This window comes from Bos taurus, chromosome 8 (genome assembly GCF_002263795.3).
Source record: "Bos taurus isolate L1 Dominette 01449 registration number 42190680 breed Hereford chromosome 8, ARS-UCD2.0, whole genome shotgun sequence".
In the NCBI taxonomy this organism is placed as follows: domain Eukaryota; kingdom Metazoa; phylum Chordata; class Mammalia; order Artiodactyla; family Bovidae; genus Bos; species Bos taurus.
In genome coordinates this window covers 67,141,626-67,159,951 of record NC_037335.1, presented here as the reverse complement: position 1 = coordinate 67,159,951, position 18,326 = coordinate 67,141,626, and the positions used below count along the sequence as shown (strand labels likewise).

The 18,326-nt window shown below is 44.0% G+C and overlaps 1 pseudogene; it reads right to left on the bottom strand.

Moving 5' to 3' along the window:
* Nucleotides 1-16,103: 16,103 nt before the first annotated feature.
* On the bottom strand, nucleotides 16,104-16,267 carry LOC112447946 (uncharacterized; annotated as a pseudogene).
* Nucleotides 16,268-18,326: the final 2,059 nt, after the last annotated feature.

The following is an 18,326-nucleotide window of genomic DNA, read 5'->3' as shown; positions in this document are numbered from 1 at the left end:
AAAAAAATTTAATATTTATTTTATATAATTATTTATTTGGCTGCAGTGGGTCTTGGTTGTAGCATGTGGGATCTAGTTTTCTGACCAGGGATCAAACCCAAGCCTCCTGAATTGAGAGTGTAGGAGTTTTAGCCACTGGACTACCAGAGAAGTCCCAGAGCTGGAGTTTATACTCATCTCCTCCCCAAACAGGGAAGGGCTTTTCTGGTAGCTCAGACAGTAAAGAATCTGCCTGCAATGTGGAAGACCCGGGTTTGATCCCTAGGTTGGGAAAATCCACTGGAGAAGGGAAGAGCAACCCATTCTAGTGTTCTTGCCTGGAGAATCCCATGGGCAGAGGAGCCTGGAGGCCTACAGTCCATGGGGTCACAAAGAGTCAGACGCGACTGAGCAACTAACACTCATACTTCCCCAAACAGACTTTTCCTCCCTCCTAAGTTCTGTGACTTATAGCTTTGCTCTGAAACACAGTAGTTGCTCTGAGCAATACATGTCCCCAAGCATCTTTCTAAGTGTGTGCTTCCTCTTAGAAGGGGTTTTATGGTGGAATATGCATTCATCAGTTTACTCAGCTTTCTCATCTGTTTCTCAGGGCTGAAGGGTCCCAAGGGTTTAGAAACCCAAACTCAATACGCCCACTTCCTTGCTCCCTAAACAGATTTGCCCCCAGGAGCCAGTGTCCCAAACCCTGTTGCTTCTGTGTTTCTCATCTTCCCATGTCTCAGAGGCAGAAAGTGGGGAAATCACTGACCTTTGACTTAAATGGAAATACTGAGTGAGGCTTCCAAGACTCCTGTGTATTCGACGATCATGCCTGCTCTGTGTGACCGTCCAGCTTCAGATGTAGTAACAGAGCATGCAGGTCAGGCTCTCTGCTGGACTCCAGCCTCTCTGACCCTCCTGTGGGCTTCTCATTCCAGGGGTGAGAGGCTGTCTTTTGCAAAGAGGTTTAGACATCAGCTCTGAAATCTTAAAATGGAGAGGGGTCATTTGATTCAATCCCTTCAGGAAGCCCAAGGGAGGTCACACAAGTAGGGAAGTTGGGACCAAGAATTAGAACAGGTCGCTTGTCTCTGTTCAGTGCTTTCACTGGCAACAGTGTGAAGGGCCGTTTTCAGAAATGTGACATTTCTGAAAAGTGAAGTCAGGTTTTCAAAGTAATAGGTGCAGATATCCATTCCTTTTCTGTGAAATTCTAAAACCCTGGGTCAGACTTTGAGTACATCGTAATCTCTTATACTGACTGATACACAGAAATCAGAAGTGTTTTCAATTCTGGTTTCCTCAGGGTATACAAAAGAGACACAGATGTAAAGAACAGACTTTTGGACTCAGTGGGAGAAGGATGATTTGAGAGAATAGCATTGAAACATATACATTACCATATGTAAAATACATGACCAGTGTAAGTTTGATGTATGATGCAGGGCAATCGAAGCTGGTGCTCTGTGACAATCTGGAGGGACGAGGTGGGGAAGAAGCTGGGAGGGAGGTTCAAGAGGGAAGGGACACCTGTATACCTAAGGCTGATTCATACCGATGTATGGCAAAAACTTCACAATATTGTAAAATAACTATCTTCCAATTAAAATAAATAAATTTAATAAAAAACCAGAAAAAGTGTTTTCAGAGATAAGGTCTTTTATTTCTTCCTTAATTTTTTATTAAGCTTTCCCTATATGCTAGGCATTGTTTTAAGTACTTTAAAATGTGTTAACACATTTAATCCTATAAATTTTATCATGTCAATTTCTACCACATTAACAATATTGTTGGAAAATAATAAGCATTAGCTAGCACTTACGAACAGATGCTGAGTTAAGCATTTTATGCTGCTGCTGCTGCTAAGTCACTTCAGTCGTGTCCAACTCTATGCGACCCAATGGACCGCAGCCCACCAGGCTCCCCCGTCCCTGGGATTCTCCAGGCAAGAACACTGGAGTGGGTTGCCATTTCCTTCTCCAATGCATGAAAATGAAAAGTGAAAGTGAAGTCGCTCAGTTGTATCCTACTCTTCGCGACCCCATGGACTGCAGCCTACCAGGCTCCTCTGTCCATGGGATTTTCCAGGCAAGAGTACTGGAGTGGGGTGCCATTGCCTTCTCCGAAGCATTTTATAATGTGCTGTAATTTAACCAAACTTCTCTGAGCTCCAGACTCAGATTACCATCCCCCACTTCAACATCTCCTCTTGAGTATTTCAGCAGCACCTTGACTCCTAAAGCAAATTACCTATTTACCTCTTCCCCTCCATTTCAGATGCATACTCCTTGCCTTGTGTGTGTGTGTGTGTGCTAAGTTGGTTCAGTCGTGTCCAATTGTTTTCGAGTTGGACTATGGACTGTAGCCCAACAGGCTCCTCTGTCCATGGGATTCTTTCGATAGAATACTGGAGTGGGTTGCCATGCCCTTCTCCAGGGGATCTTCCTGACCCACAGATCGAATCCGTGTCACTCATGACTCCTCCATTGGCAGGTGTGTTCTTTACCACTAGCGCCACCTGGGAAGTGCAGCAGCTCCCTGCCTCAGACAACAGCATGTGTTTACACTTCCTGGACCGAGAACTTACCCTTGACTCTTCTCCGCAGCTCTCCTAGCTCCCCACATTCCATCCATCACCAACATTCTACCTCCTCTCTCAGATCTTTCCATATTTTTCCATCTCTATCAAATTATCCTCATCCAAAATACTATCATTTCTCACTTAGATTTTAGCAAAAGCCTCCTAATAGGTCTGCTCCTGTCTATTCTTACACCGCTTAAATCTATTTTGCAAATTACATCCAGGGTAATGACTTTAATAGGGCTTCCCTTGTAGCTCAGATGATAAAGAATCTGCCTGCAATGCAGGAGACTGGGTTTGATCCCTGGGTTGGGAACACTTTGTCTCTTAAAACATGTTAATATGTCCCATTGCTCTTAGGATAAAGACAAACTCGGCACAGTTGACAAGGTTCTGCTTGGTCTGGCTGCTGCCCCTCTCCCTCTTTTTCTATCAAACTTTCCTCGCATTCAACTACATGATTCTTCCTTTAGTCTTATAATATATAATGATGCCTCCAGCCATAGGACCTTTGCACACACTGTTCCTATGCATAGCTTGTTCCTTTCCCTTGTTCAGTTAAATCCGTCATCCTTTGTATCTTGGCCTTCCCTAACTCCCCTTCTGTCTTCTCAGTACCATGGACCTTTCATTTGTAAGATTTAGCATAATTATCTTTTTCATTTAGTTGTGTGAGTCACATCTTTTTTTTTTCTTCTTACTAGGCAGTAGTATCCATAACAGCTGGTGTATTTGTTCAAAATTGTATTCCCATTGCTAAGAATACTGCCTAACCTAGAGTCGGCATTCTTTTTTTAAAATTTTTATTTATTTGTGTATTTGTTTTGGGCTGCACTGGGTCTTCATGCTTTGCTTGGACTCTCTCTAGCTATGAAAGGCTTCTCCCTAGTTGTGGGCTTCTCACTGAGGTGGCTTATCTTCTCATGGTGCACAGGCTCTAGGCACTGGGGCTTCAGTAGTTGCAGCACACAGGCTCAGTAGCAGTGGCCCACGGGCTTAGTTGCTCCAAGCCATGTGGAATCTTCCCAGACCAGAGATTAAATCCATGTCCCCCGCATTGGCAGGCAGATTCCTATCCGCTGCACCACCAGGGGGGTCTGGGCATTCATTTTTCAAGTGTTATCTGATAGATGAAAGAAATCAATAAGTAGATTTGCCCAGCATGGTAGAAATTGTAATGTTACTACTATTTCAGTCAATTTTATTCTGACCACAGAAAACCTTCTACATGTGATGGAATCACAAATTCAAAATCTTCTAGGACCAGGCAGGTACTGTACATAAGGGGGAAGCCATCATCCGAAGGGAGCAGCTACAGAAAATATATGCTTAGTGATTTTTCAGAGAAATGTATGTGTGAATTTTTAAAGTGATTTTTATTGATAGAGGAAATACTGAGAGGACTGTCCAAAAAGATGAGGGAAAGGAATGGGGAAAGTGTGTTTTTAACAAAGTTTAAAATGTGCTTCCCTAATGGCTTAGTGGTGAAGAATCTGCCTGCCAATGTAGGGTATGCAGGTTTGATCCCTGAGTCAGGAAGATGCCCTGGAGAAGGAAATGGTGACCTGCTCCAGTATCCTTCCCTGGAAAATCCCGTGGACAGAGGAGCCTGGTGGGTTACCGTTTACAGGGTCTCAAAGAGTCAGACACAACTTAGCAACTGAACAACAGCAAAAGCATTTACAGATTAAGAAGATGTAGTTAGTTGAAGAGTGTTCCCCCATGCCCCACGGATTCACATCTACCCAGAACCTCGGAAGGAGATCTTATTTGGAAACAGAGTCTTTGCATGTACATTTAGTCAAAGATTAAGATGAGATCGTATGGGGTTAAAATGAAACCTAAAACCAATGACTAGTGTTCCTATGGGAAAAGGGAAGGACATAAAGAGTCTCAGAGAGATAAAGTCCACGTGGAGACAGAAGCAGAGATCAGAGGGTGCTGCTCACACCAAGAAACCCCAAGGATTCATGTTCCTGGCAACCACCAGAGGTGAGGAGAGAGGCGTAGAATAGACTCTCCCTCAGATTTCCTGAAGGAAGTCACCCTGCTGATACCTTGATTTCAGATCTGGGGTCTCATAAACTGTTAAAAAAAATTGTAAATTCTGAAGATTTCTTGTTTGACTCACTGAGTTATTGGTTTTTTTTTTTTTTTTTTAGTTCATTAGAGGTCTTAGCAAGGGGTATTCCAGAGGAGAGGTTTAAGAAGTGAAAAGGAAGTGAGCAAGTGGAAATTCTGTGTCTATTCCTGCCCTGAGTCACTCACACATCAATCCATGCTATGAATAGAAACTTCTAGGGGCTTCCCATGTGGCTCAGTGGTAAAGAATCCACCTGCCAATGAAGAAGATGCAAGAGACACGGGTTCGATCCCTGGGTGGGGAAGATCCCCTGGAGTCGTAAATGGCAATCCATTCCAGTATTCTTGCCTGGAAAATTTCAAGGACAGAAGAGCCTGGCAGGCTACAGTCCATGGGGTCGCAAAAGAGCTGGACACGACTGAGCGACTGAGCACACACATACCCCACATGCCCCAGGGCATGGCCAGCTTGCAGTCTGCCTGTGGGTCTGTCTTGGATACATGGAGAAGAGGGACTTCCAGGGCTTGGCCAAGTTCCTGGAAACACATGAGACTGGCTGGGTCCACAGCCAAGAGGGAGTTTGGCTCTGCTCAGAGTCAGGAACGTGACACCCGTAGGAGAAGTGGAGGGACCTGGGAGGAGGAGGACAAAGGCAGATGGAGACAGAACCCCTCCTGTTGGGGAGCAGGGAACATAGAAGAGCCAGGGAGAGGATATGATTGAGAGGCCAGTCCCAGCATAGGCAGTCAGAGCCCCAGGCCTCATCCAGGTGGATGTTAAGCTCAGGCATGGCTCAGAAAAGCACCTCAGGAAGCCAGTCCAGCCAGTGGGGAAGCTGACTCGGGACTCCAAGCAGTGGATGATTAAGAGAGCAGAAAAGTGGAAGTACCTTGTGACTAACAATTGTGCCTATTCTTGGTCAGACCCTGGGAGCTGGGGTAATGTGAACAAGGATGCAGGGCCCTAACAGAGGAGAATGGCAGGGCAGGATCTGGGTCTAAGGCAAGCCACTGGGTCCTTCATTCCATAATATTCAACACTTTTACCTGGATCTGAGCAGCTGACCTCCAGCTGCTTCCCTTAATTATTCCGACTGTATCACTTACTTTTATTACTTTAATTTGCATGCTATTTATATAACTATTTGTCTAGCAAGACACCCACACACACACATACACACCCCTTTCAGTAAATGCTCAGGGGTGTGTGCTTGTGCTCATCCATGTTTGACTTTTGCAACCCCATGGACTGTAGCCTGCCAGGCTGCTCTGTCCATCAGATTTCCCAGGCAAGAATACTGGAGTGGGTCATTTCCTCCTTCAGGGGATCTTCCCAACCCAGGGCTTGAACCCACATCTTTGGTGTCTCTTGCATTGCAGGCATTCTTTACCCGCTGAGCTACAGCAGAAGCCCCCTAAATGCTCAGGAATTTAAAAAAATATATATTAATTTACTTGGCAGTGCCAGGTCTTAGTTGCAGCATGTGGGATCTAGTTCCCTGATCAGGAATTGAACCCAGGCTCCCTGCATTGGGAGTGCAGAGTCCCAGTCACTGGACCAGTAGGGAAATCCCAGGAAATTGTTAATAATTCGTTTTAACAAGGCTAGCCATTATGAAGAACTCAAAGCAATTGTCAGAAATGGCCATTTCTCTATCCCTGGAAAGTGAGATGTTAAAGGAGTTATCCCTGTGACTGTTTCTTCCTTGTCTTTGTGGGAATATGATAGTATCAGCTCAACACTTTCTTGAGCAATAAATCATGCAATTCCCGTAGCACAGTTCATTCAACATAAGCCCCGTTATTCTGTTTAAAAAAATAAGTAAAAACAATAAAATTTTACTTCAATAATTTTTTTTTAATGTGCTTGTTTCTCCCTATAACACAGATAGTAGTTATGTGGGCTTTGGGTCCATAAATGCTCTTATGGGGCAGCCACTGGGAGTAATTTGAAAATATAATAAGGTGATCTTAGTTAGGAAAATCCTCAGCAGATTTATCCATTCATTTATTCATCCCAATAAATATATTCCTTAATTGTCTACCTTGCCAGGCATTATTACAGAGTAAAGAAGCCCTTGTCTTCAGGGAATAAACAATGAATGTTTATGCCAACACCACGTGTCGTAAGTGCTAAGAAGAGTTAGAGGATAGAGAATTAGAATTGGTGTTATTTCAGATGAGTGTTCAGGGGAAGCCTCTGTAAGGAGGTGAGATCTGAGTGAGTAGGGACCTGGATGAAGTGAGGGAATGAGCCAGGGGTACATATGAAAGAAAGAGGTCCCACTGGAGAAGAGAGCATTTTGGAACACTCTTTCCTTGCTGGGAGAGGTTGGGTCACAGGAGGAAACTGCAGAAGATAAAAGTTGGAGAGGAATCCAGAGGCACAATTACATAAGCCAGACCAAGGCTGTTTCCTTTTATTATACACAGGAAGGAGGCCTATGGAGGTTCTGAGCCAAGTAGTATCATGACTGATTTGACTTTTTAAAGGATAATCTTGGCTATATTTTGCAGAACAGGTTGTGAAGAGGCAAGATTGGAAGCAGAGCCCGGTAAGGAGAATTTGCACTGGTCCTATGGAGAGGTGAGGACATCTGGGCCCACAGTGGTAACAGTGAAGATGGTGAGATTGGGTCAGAATTGTGATGTGTTTATTTTTAGTTTATTATTTTTTTAATTTGTTGGAGTATAGTTGCTTTACAAAGTGAATCAGCTAGATGCACACATATACCCGCTCTGCAATGTATTTAAAAGGCAATTGTAGTGGATCAAAATGATGGACCCCCTCCCTCCCCCCAAAAAAGATATGTCCACATCAAGTCCCTGAATCTGTGAGTGTTACCTTATTTACAAAGAGTCTTTGCAGATGCAGTTACTGTAAGAATCTTGAGACAAGGAGGTCATCATGGATTATCTGGGTGGCTCTAAATCCAGTGACAAATGTCTTTACAGGAGGTACAGAGAAAACTCTGTCACACCGTCGAGGCTCTGGCCCACATCCTCCCTACTCATTCTGCCTTCCGACTGACTGTGTTCACCCCTGTGTCCATCCATGGTGTCACATGCCCCTTCTCTTGGGATCTGGGAATAACAAACTCTCTTTTCAATGGCAGTCATCTCTGGCTCTGTTGGCCTTGTCATATCTAAATAATAATGTTGTTGTTTAGTCACTCAGTCATGTCTGACTCTGTTATGACCCCGTGGATGTAGCCCACCAGGCTACTCTGTCCATGGGATTTTCCTGGCAAGAATATTGGAGTGGATTGCCATTTCCTTCTCCAAGGGATCTTCCCCACCCAGGGATAGAACCCGCATCTCTTGAATTGGCAGGTGGATTCTTTACTGCTGAGTTACCTGGGAAGCCCGTCTAAATAATACTGAAACCTATGTTTAAAGCAGTTGGTGCAGTGAGCAGGGCGATCTGACTTTAGACTTCAGCGATATGCCAACGGACTATTCTTGACTTACTAGCTGGTTCCACTGGAGGGCAGCAGTAGCCCGGGTGGGTGCCCCTGCTTGCTGGTGTGCACTTTGGCTGTGGTTGCAAACCTGTTTGCTGCATTTGTTGGGTGTTGCCATTAACTCTGGCACCCCACTCCAGTGCTCTTGCCTGGAGAGTCCTATGGACGGGGGAGCCTGGTGGGCTGCAGTCCATGGGGTCGCTGGGAGTCAGACACGACTGAGCAAATTCACTTTCACTTTTCACTTTCATGGACTGGAGAAGGAAATGGCAGCCCACTCCAGTATTCTTGCCTGGAGAATCCCAGGGACTGGTGAGCCTGGTGGGCTGCCATCTATGGGGTCGCACACAGTCGGACACGACTGAAGCGACTTAGCAGCAGCAGCAGCAGCAGCCATTAACTCTCATGCTAAATTCAGAAGTCAAAAGCTGAGTCCTCCCCATATTTTGATCTGAGATGAGCTATTTGCTTAGATCCTGGGGTGATACGCCAGGGGCACCTTTTTTTTTTAATATATATATTAACCAGACAGGCTTACCAAAGCATCCTCTGGAGGGAGCAAGGTGTGACTTCCCTCCATGTGCTAGGGGACCAGTCAGAACTGATGTGTGTGTGTGTATTGGAGAGTGCAGGGGGAGGGGGAAGGCAATAAGTTGTTATTTCTCCCTGCACTTCATCTTGCCCATCAAGTAGAGACAGTATGCTCTTCGGAGGCTCTTCTGAGTTGCCCGCCAGGCACAGGGTCAGTATGAGGGCATCCACCCCAGAGACCAGGGCTCCTGCATAAGGTGCTGTCTCCTGAACCAGTGTGGTATAAAGGATCACATGCTTGGAGACAGGTGGCATAATGCTTAGTCAAAAATGAAACAAAGCAGGGACACGTTTTCCTTGACCTGACTAAAACCCCCAAGGAGGTCATGCAGTTGATTCAGGCATGGAAAATTCTGGAGTGATGTGCATTGGCTGCTGCTCACCAGCACACCAAGAACTGCATGCTCAAAGCACAGAGCCTCAACATGCTGTTAAGGCCACTGTCACTGTCCTTGGAAATAGATCTAGACCATTATAGTGTAATGGAGACAGCCTAGAAAGGGGGCCACCACCCACAGACAGGACCACTAGGAACCACTAAGAATTTATCCGGTAAACAGTGAAGGGATAGACAACAGCTAGGGGAGATAGGAGACCAAAAAAAGAAAGAAAGACAATGAAAATCAGCCAGTACTTTGGGCAAGGGGGCTGGTTGTGCCATCCAGGGAGAGGCTGTTATAACTATCTAAGTATGCAGGTGGAGGCTTCTGATGCAAGAAACTGCCCTCCCCAGATTCATGCAATATACCATTAAAAGAATAAATGACGGGTCATTTTACTGGGCTTTCCTGGACATAGAGATTCTCATAGACTCTGAGTCTCTGAACTTTGCATACCCATTGCCCATTATGCTTTGTCTCATGGAAACATCACCCACACGGTCAGCATGGCTATTAAGGCCTCTTTAATACATACTGGAGCCAAACTTGGACCCTCTGGCATATTCCAGCTACAGGAAAAAGCAGCCTCCTCTGTCTCCAGTTTCTTGCCAAATGCCATGGCGCTGGAGGAGGTCATCCTTGTCCTTTGCTTCTTGGCTACCTGGATAGCCCCTTGGGTTAACTGAATGAACAGCAATGGGAGTTCACACACTGTACAGATGGCTTTGCCAAACATCAAAAATGATGGTGCTCAGTGAAATGTTGCTGTTTTTACCCCTTAGTCAGGATGTCCTGATAAAGGGTGGGATCCAAGGATGAACACGATTGGTCAAATCTTAAGCAGTCAGTTATCTCAGCACTGGACGCCCTTTAAAAATTCCTCTATCTTAAGACTTCTCTGATGGTCCAGTGGCTAAGACTCTGCACTCCCAGTGCAGGCACCATGGGTTCCGTCCCTGGCCAGGGAACTAGATCTCACATGCCATAGCTAAGAATTTGTATGCTGCAACTAAAGAGCACACGGTCACAACAAAGTTTGAAGACCCTGAGTGCTGCAATTAAGACCAGGCGCAGCCAAACAAATAAACATTTAAAAAGTTGTCTACCTTGCCCAGGACTCTCTTAATCCAAGACATCTTGGTTGATTTACATTAGATGTCAACTTCAAGAATTTTCACACCACCTTTCCCTATATTGAAAGGAGAATTTCAATGCGTATAAAGACTCAGTATACATGAAATCCTTTAATAATATCTCCCCTTATCTTTATATCCGTTTGATATTACCCTCATCCCATAAATGCTGGAAATGAAAGTGTTAGTCGCTCAGTTATGTCCAGTTCTTTGTGACCCCATGGACAGTAGCCGGCCAGGTTCCTCTGTCCATGGATTTCCCAGGCAAGAATACTAGAGTGGGTTTCCACTTCCTTCTCCAGGGTATCTTTCTGACCCAGGGATTGAACCAGGGTCTCCTAGGTTACAGGCAGATTTTTCACCCTTTGAGCTATCAGGGAAGCCTATAAGGGCTGGAGGCTGGATCTGAGATGCATACTCTCCTGGGACTCATTAACCATAGATTGTTCCATGAGTCAGGCAATTGCTCATACGATATGGGACACATTTGAGCAGAAACTTTCACCAAACAAAAGAAAAGCAAAAACCATCAAGTGCAGCTGCACACCTTGGTCTGGGTGCTTTTGATGGCTTGCAATCTGGAGGTTCAAACCTTCCAAGAAAGCCATTGTTTTGTTTGAAGTTTACTCTTTTGTTTGTTTGCTTTGTTTTGTTTTTTTCTTGTATTTTGGCTGCACAGCATTTTGGATCGTAGTTTCCCAGCTAGGGATCAAACCTGTGCCCCCTGCAGTGGAAGCATGGAGTCTTAACCACTGGACCACTAGGGAACTCCTAGATGCCATTGTTTTAATCAGACATGGCAATGCTGAGACCCACAAGCTATCAAGTTTGGTTGATACAAGCCCTGTGACCCAAAGACCATCAGTGATGAAACCAACAATTGAGACTAAAGGTCATAGCAATTGGCCAGACTGGAGGGCCTTTCTGCAGGCAAATGCTGGAGTTCCAACCTAATCCACAGATATTTTAATTGGCGAACAATCTGACACCCTATTAATAACATATTGCCCCTTCTAGGTCTATCAAATTTCTAGAGATAGTAAACGACTCATCCTGAACAGGCATACTAACCTATCCAAAGCCCATGGCACCAGTCACCTCTTCTACCAAGTGTTCACACTTTCCACCTGCCCTAATCACCTCTGGGCCAGTTACCAGACAACAAGGGATAGCCTCTAAGCCCCACAGCCTAGTGAAATGATTCAAACCAGCCAATTTAAGCTTGTTTATCCTGCCTTGCCTTTTCCCTCCCAAAGAAACCACAGTAAAGGCTCTTATCCCATTTTTCCCAACTCCTTGAACACTTTGACTAACCCTGGAACTATGTTATGCCCTCTTCTCTTGGAATCTGTGAGTGTAACAAACTATCATCCCAATAGAATTGATCTATTGGCTTTACAGTATTTAAATGATAATAAGACCTATGTTTTAAAAAACTTAGGCCATAATGCCTTTGGTGGCTTAGTGGTAAAGAATCCACCTGCCAATACAGGAGATGTGTGTTCGATCCCTGAGTCAGGAAGATCTCCTGGAGAAGGAAGTGGCAATCCACTCCAGTATTCTTGCCTGGAGAATCCTGGAGGAGCCTGGTGGGCTATAGTCTGTGGGGTTGCAAAAGAGTAGGACATGACTTAGCAACTAAAACAACAAAATAATGCCTGGGCAATCTACCTTTTAGGCTCATCAAATGAAGAGCCTCATGGCTACCTCTCCAAGGCGGATATGAGATGAATTCTCTGTCTGCCCCTTGCTGAGGTCCACTGGTGCCCCTGCTGCCTCTTCCCTAACCCCATGGTGCCCTCCTCTTCCACAACAGCAGGGCTCGCCCTACCTGGAATATTATATCCTGGGTGAGGAAGAGCCCCTTCTCCTACTGGTCTGAGAATGCTGTTAGGGACCAGTTATTACCCTGTTCAGACTATTCCTGCCCTTGAGACTGGGCTGGGCCCTTTGAAAGTGACTCACAGATTATTTTTCATCATTTTAGTGATCTCTCAGGTTACCTCTAATTGCTGCTGTTGTTGTTCAGCTGCAAATTGTGTTGACTCTTTGCAACCTCATGGACTGTAGCAAGCACACCAGGGTCCTCTTCCTCCATTATCTTTAATTAACTTATCATAAAACTCTGAAAGTCTCAAAACTAAACTAATTCTAAGCCATTGGCATTTTAATGTGGATTTGTGCCACACAATTCAGTACGGAATTGTTTTTGTTTTAACACAGTTCTCATGGATCCTTCTGTACTTGAGTTACTTTCTTGCCAAACTCATTATGGGTAGAAACCCCTATTTCTCCTTTATATGCACGCAATGTGGGAGACTGGGGTTTGACCCCTGGGTCAGGAAGATCCCCTGGGGAAGGGAATGGCTATCCACTCCAGTATTCTTGCCTGGGGAATTCCATGGACAGAGCAGCTGGGCAGGCTACTGTCACAGAGAGTCACACACAACTGAGCGACTAACACTTGCACTGCTCAGTTGTGTCCAACTGTTTGTGACCCCATGGACTGCAGTCCAGCCCTCCAGACTCCTCTGTCCATGAAGTTTTCCAGGGAAGAATACTGGAGTGGCTTACCATTTCCTTCTTCTGGGGATCTTCCTGACCCAGGGATCGAACCTGCATCTCCCAAGTCTTCTGCATTACAGGTGGATTCTTTACCACTGAGCCACCTGGGAAGCCCCATTTCTCCTTTACAGTTTGGATAAATGTTAGGTGCTCATTAAAGACTTGTCTCATCAACTCACATGGACAGAACTGATTATAATAGCTGCTGTATCTTCAGGTTAAAATCAGAAAGAAAAATGTCATTAGGTCAAAGGTTTCCCAATTCAGTTAAGGAATTCAGTTTAATTGCCAAAAATGTGGGCTTTAACACAGGACACTGAAGTAACAAACAACCCATGGGCAGCCGTCCATTGTTCTGTCCACATGTGTGGCTTTATCTAAGTTATCCGTGTGTTAAGGCTCGTCTCCCTACACTTCTGCTCTGAACAGTCTGAGACAAATGAGCAAAAGAGACAGACTCTCCCATTTCTCAATCCACAATTGATGCAAGCAATTGTTAGGCAATCAAATTGGAAAACCAGCCATAGATGACCCCAAAACAAATCCATTAACCCTGAGATAAGTGAGGAGCCTGGTGGGCTGCAGTCCATGGGGTCGCTAGGAGTCAGACACAACTGAGCGACTTCACTTTCACTTTTCATTTTCATGCATTGGAGAAGGAAATGGCAACCCACTCCAGTGTTCTTGCCTGGAGAATCCCAGGGATGGCGGAGCCTGGTGGGCTGCCATCTGTGGGGTCGCACAGAGTCGGACACGACTGAAGCGACTTAACAGCAGTAGCAGCAGTAAGTGTATCCCAAGTTTTATGATCATTTTTGCTCATGTTTTACTAGCACCCTTACCACTGGGTCTCTCTAGGTTCAAGCTGCTTAAAGTGTGCTCTGTGGACCAGTAGGCTTTACCCTCCTTCAGGAGGTATTGGAAAAGCATGCTATCAGACTCCCTGACCCAAGACCTCAGAGTCAGAATCTTCATTTTAATCAGATCCCAAGGTAAAGTAGGTGTATGTCAAGTTTGAGAAGCACAGGTATAGGAGAACTAAAATAAAAAGACTCCATTTTCACCCCGTGTAGGTTTTGTTTGGGGGATTTCTTTTTCTTCTCACCAAATTTTGGAAAAGGTAGAATAGTTCAGGTATGCTGCTGCTAAGTCACTTCAGTCGTGTCTGACTCTGTGCGACCCCATAGACGGCAGCCCACCAGGCTTCCCCATCCCTGGGATTCTCCAGGCAAGAACACTGGAGTGGGTTGCCATTTCCTTCTCCAATGCATGAAAGTGAAAAGTGAAAGTGAAGTCGTTCAGTCGTGTCCGACTCTTAGCGACTCCATGGACTGCAGCCTACCAGGCTCCTCGGTCCATGGGATTTTCCAGCAAGAGTACTGGAGTGGGGTGCCATTGCCTTCTCCGTAGTTCAGGTATAACACTGAGAAAAGCAATGAAACTTTTAGTCATTTGCGTTGTTGACTCCAATAGCATTAGTTAGGTTAGTTCATCTCTTAGGGAAATTCCAACAAGACAGTATATTAATTCATTTTTCTACCTAGATCCTACATTCTCTTTCCTGCCCTTCCAAACCTTTAGCTTTAGCTATTTAGTTTAGTTTCTTTAGCTATTTAGTTTCTTCAGCTATTCCTTGGATTCTGTGATCATCCTTATACCTTTCTTATAATTTCTCCTTGTGCTTGACTTGGGTAGATTTGGCTTCTGTTGCCTATATTTAAAGAACTCCAGTATGAATAGCTCCTTCATAGAGCAGCTATGAGGATCAAACAAAATGATGTAAATGAAGCACTTAGCATGGTTTAGACCAATAGAAAAATGTCAATACATTTAGATACTCTGATTGCAGTGATTTGAACTTTGAAGGGCTGACTAGAGAGAAAAGGGTTACTAAAGATTCTTGCTTCTGTTCCCAGGGATACTAGGAGCTTTGAAACTGAGGCTGAAAAGGGTTTCAGGGTCAGGCCTCTTTTTATACCTTCTATAAATAGGCATAAAGAGTCTCAGGCCAGTCATTGTTAGCTTTCAAAGTTATGTTTCTATGATTTCATAATGAATTACTCTCTAAAAAGCGAGAAGTGGTACCCGCCCAGAGACCACCACCTCCTGTAGCGCAGTTCCTCCAGGGTATTACAACAGAAATTAAATTATCAGGAACAAGGGAACAGGATCAAATTGGTGACAGTGATCCCAACAAAGTATCATGCTCCTTTTGTTCCCCCCAACCAATGATATTTCCCTTTGATGGAATCACTTACTGAAAGTTCTGGTCCTCAAACACCTGATACAGACTTAAGGCACATGAGAACTCTGTATATGATGAAGCTGGCATCTCAGAAACAGTAGGGGAAAAGTACTACTTTACAAATGACAATTAAGTAGTTAGTTGGGACAAAAATATTGGGTCTATGCCTTAAACACACACTCACATAAGTTCTGCATAAACCCAATATTAAACTGTAAGAAACAAATTCACTAAAGGACTAGAGGAAAGCATTGGAAAATTATTTTTGGGTCTTTGGAGTGAAAAGTCTTTTTAAGCATAAGTCAAATCAATAAGACACCAAAGGTTGATAAGTTGGACTTTGTAAAAGTTTAGAAAACTGTGTATGATAAAGTATATACAAGCATATGCCATCTACTGTGCTGAGTCACTCAGTCATGTCTCTTTGCTGCTCCATGGACGTAGCCTGTCAGGCTCCTCTGTCCAAGGGATTCTCCAGGCAAGAATACTGGAGTGGGTTGCCATTCCCTCCTCCAAGGGATCTCCCCGGCCTAGGGATTGAACCCAGGTCTCTGGCATTGTAGGTGGATTCTTTACCATCTGAGCCACCAGGGAAGCTCAAGAATACTGGAGTGGGTAGCTTAACCCTTCTTCAGGTGAACTTCTCAACCCAGGGGTTTCCTGCATTGCAGGCGGATTCTTTACCAGTTGATCTACCAGGGAAGCCTCACTTATGCCATAGACAATTTCAAAAGACAAATGACAAATTGAGAAAAAATACTTCTCAAATCATATCACAGACAGAAGGTTAATCTCCCTAACACATAAAGAAACCTCTAAAATTAATAAGAAAAAAGATAATGACTTAAAATGAGACAATTTTTTTTAAAAAGAAATAATAAATAGCTCCTATTAGTCCATTTAGGAACTAAATTGTTAAACACACATACACAACTTGAGATTGTACTGAGACAGCATTTTCACCTCTCAAGTTGGCAAAACCTTCAAGATTTGATAACACCCTCTGTTGGCGAACACACAGTAGAGATAATGGCACTTTCAAAGAAATGAGAAGGCTTTCAATGTACTGATACGGAAGTTTCTCTAAGGAAAAAAGCAAAATACAGAACCATAGATGTAGTGTATTATCACTTATGGTTAAAAAGGGGGAGGGCAGAGAATGTATTTTGAGAAAAATTTTCAATTAGCAGTAATCACAGCTCGGATAAAACTCATTGACTGTGATACTGCCACTGTGCAAAGCTTTGTTTTGAAATGTATAAATGTCTTTGCCTGTGTATGTACCCATGAGCTCTGAGAGCTCACACACACACACACACACACACACACACACACACACAACAAACCTAGTAACAGGATGTGGTTGGAATTTGGGGCTGGGGAAGGAAGATCTTTCACTGTCATACCTTTTTGTGTGTTTTCTTTTTTTAAAATGCTTGTTGAGGTACTTGAATGTATTGCTTAATAGTGATAACTAAAAAAATAACATCAAAGAACCAAGAATAAAAATAAAATGAAGTTCATATCTTTTAAGGAAGACTCAGGAATTTGAGGTTTTTCCATGTGCTGAAGTTCTAAGGAAATTAATTATATGATGAACATTTGTAGAGCCTGTATACTTTACAAAGTACTTGTTTCCTTGTTCTGTCTACATCGTACCATTGCTCCTTCAATTTTTAAGGGAAACAACAAAGTCAGTTTTGTTATCGACATTTAATAATAGGTGAGAAATTTCCTGGTGGCACAGGGGATAAGAATCCTCCTGTTAATGTGGGGGATGCATGTTTGATCCCTGGTCAAGGAAGATCTCACATGCCACAGAAGAACTAAGCCCGTGGGCCACAACTACTGAGCCCACATGCCTAGAACCTGTGTTCCACAACAAGAAAAGCCATCCCAGTGAGGAACTTGCTTGCCACAACTAGAGAAAGTCCCCACAGTAGCAACAAAGATCCAGCACAGCCAGGAAAAAAAATAGCACCTGAGAAAATTGAGCCTCGGCTATCCACAAATCGCCAGATCTCACGTGCATTAACAAAAAGCTGGAACATAACCTGAGTTTCCTCTTGCAAGACTGACTTCTTTGTACCATGCTATGCTGCCTTGGGGCACTTGACTTTGGCTGTTGGTCTGAGTGGCTACATTCTACATGTTCCCATTGTCCTGTGGAATGTGCAATGTTGTTAAGTCACTTCAGTTGTGTCTGACTCTTTGTGACCCTATGCATGATAGCTTGCCAGATTCCTCATCCATGGGATTCTCCAGGCAAGAATATTGGAATGGGTTGCCATTTCCTCCTCCAGGGCATCTTCCTGACCCAGGGATCGAACCTGCGTCTCTTATGTCTCCTGCTTTGGCAGGGCTCTTTACCACTAGCACCTCCTGGGATGTACAGTCATGCTTATTCTCTGGAGTGATGATACAGATGGATGCTTGTGCTGAATCTGTCTCGAATCAAGGTCCCTAGAGTCTCCCTCCTGGGTGGGAACATGTATTATGGGTATAATCATACTGTGACATGCAGAGTTCCAAAGAATAGCAAGGAGGGATAAGAAAGCCTTCCTCAGTGTTCAATGCAAAGAAATAGAGGAAAACAACAGAATGGGAAAGCCTAGAGATCTCTTCAAGAAAATTAGAGATACCAAGGGAACATTTCATGCAAAGATGGGCTCAATAAAGGACAGAAATGGTAGAGACCTAACAGAAGCAGAAGATATTAAGAAGAGGTGGCAAGAATACACAGAAGAACTGTACAAAAAAGATCTTCACGACCCAAATAATCACAATGGTGTGATCACTCACCTGGAGCCAGACATCGGAATGTGAAGTCAAGTGGGCCTTAGAAGGCATCACTATGAACAAAGCTAGTGGAGGTGATGGAATTCCAGTTGAGCTATTTCAAGTTCTAAAAGATGATGCTATGAAAGTGCTGCACTCAGTATGCCAGCAAGTTTGGAAAACTCAGCAGTGGCCACGGGACTGGAAAAGGTCAGTTTTCATTCCAATCCCAAAGAAAGGCAATGCCAGAGATTGCTCAAACTACCGCACAATTGCACTCATCTCACATGCTAGTAAAGTAATGCTCAAAATTCTCCAAGCCAGGCTTCAGCAATAAGTGAACCATGAACTTCCAGATGTTCAAGCTGGTTTTTAGAAAAGGCAGAGGTACCAGAGATCAAATTGCCAACATCCACTGGATCATCGAAAAATCAAGAAGGTTCCAGAAAAATATATATTTCTGCTTTATTGACTATGCCAAAGCCTTTGACTGTGTGGATCACAATAAACTGTGGAAAATTCTGA